Below are 2115 nucleotides of genomic sequence, written 5' to 3'. Positions count from 1 at the left end.
GAACGGAGGTCGGGGGCAGTCCTCAGCTCCACTGGCAGCTGGTTCCAAAGGGCAGGCGCCCCCACTGAGAAGGCCCTATCCCTGGGTGTTACCCGCCGGCAATCTCTTACCGGTGGCACCCTGAGAAGACCCTCCCTGTGGGAGCGCACTGGACGAAGGGAACTTGATTTATGATTTAATAGTGACACATGACCATGGAGACGTCCTCGGGCAAGCGCTGGCTCTTCGGCTTTGAAACGGAGATGAGCACTGGCCCCTAGAGTCGGAATCGACTAGCACGCATGTGCGGAGGAACCTTTATCTTTACCTTTTTAGTCATATCCACTTTGGAGACCCTTCTTTAGGAGCATCTTTGACATTCTTTCAATTTCTAGATCAGGGGTGGGGAACCATGGCCCTTTTATGACCTGTGGACTTCAACTCCCACTAATCATAAAGGGGCCATAATTCCTCCCCCCCCTTCTAGATGAAGCCACTGAAAGATTCAAGTAAAATTTGAGTCCCAGAAACCAGTGTTAAAAGCAAGAAGATAAGATGTACCAGCACAAACAGTTGTTCAGCAATACTGTTAATTACAGATTATACAATAAAACCCAATAACCACAGCATTTTATCAGCCACTGCTAAATACTAGTTTATGCACACCAGGAGAAAGATCATGCAGAGGCACCAGTACTTTAAAGGAAGCATTGCTTTTATAATAACCTGTCACAAAAGCAACTCTTTGTAATATATGTTTTACAAACATACATAACTTGACAGCAGGTGAAACCTGAACCAGCCTTACAAATACGGCCTAAGAATTTTTCACTTTGTTTAATATGTAATGGACACAGAGTTCCAGGCCTTGTTTACTTATTTTATTGGAATGGCTACCCAATTGGCAAAACGTCATTAAACGATGTACTATTTCAGTAGCAAAGTAATTGGTTAAAGTGACTTACTGAAACACTTCCTACACTGAAGCTGAAGTGCAAAATGCTCCTGGGGAAATGCCAGGGTACTTTGTGTAGCGGTGATACAATTTCATACAGCTCTGCCAAGAAGAAATTAAATCAGCCATTGCTAGAACTAGAGATTAAATCCCATTGCTGGAATCTGGAGTTGGTGAACTGCTGTTTGAGGGCCGGATAAGCATTTATATGGAACCGACTCAAGTTTTAATGGTAATTTGTTAAACTATACACAGTAATTAACTCAGGCCTTTTGTTAGTAGTCAGCCACAACTTGTGCCTGCCTGGCACAAGACAGATAGGCTGAGATTCCTTACTGTGAAGAAAAGGAGGAACAACCAATATTATTTTGGCAATTAAATCACAGCTGATGGGGAATCTAGTATTTCAGATACTACTTAAAGCACAAGTTTTAGAAACTATTTTATACTAATTTCAATATAACTGTATCAAATAAAATTGACTTTTCTGCTTGACTATATGTTGTCAGTAAGACTTTTAGTGGATACTATTGCACTGTGATATTATGTAGATTAACATTGCAACTGTGAAACGAATGTAAATGCACCTGCAGTTTTACAGAACCTTGTATTGTTCAAATATAAAGCAGAAAAGGTCAAAATTTTGTCTCGAGTGAAATGACCAGGACCTCATATTTTCTTCTATATTTTGTCCTTCTTTATTGAAGATGACCCTATCCATCATCACCTATTAATGCCAAGGATTTTTTCTTAGCATTCGTACATCTCATCTCATGAATTCTGTTTCTCCCCAATATGTGTTTCTCGCCATTCAGCAGATAGCTTATATAACACAGTAATTTATAGAATATTTAAATCGTGAAGAAATCTAATATGGGATCAAACCCCATTGAAGGGGAAAAGATACACTTTCTTCAGTATGAGATTGAGACACATGTCTGCATTAAAGAAAAGGTTTGAATACTCATCTATCTGCACTTTAGCACAAGATCAGAATAAGTATTGTGAAGTTGGGCTGCAGCCCAAATTCACAATATAATCCTCCTTGATCCCTCCATGGCCTTTGATCCCATTTATTACTGCATCTTTTGGGGCCAATTTAGGGGATTAGGAGTGGGGGGAGAATGATATTAAGTTGGTTCTCCTCCTTCCTCTGGGTCTGGTTCCAGTCGGGGTTGACG

Source organism: Vipera berus (genome assembly GCF_964194415.1).
Source record: "Vipera berus genome assembly, contig: HAP1_SCAFFOLD_364, whole genome shotgun sequence".
Lineage (NCBI taxonomy): Eukaryota > Metazoa > Chordata > Lepidosauria > Squamata > Viperidae > Vipera > Vipera berus.
The sequence above is the reverse complement of the archived record's forward strand: the minus strand, read 5'-3'. Positions refer to the sequence as shown.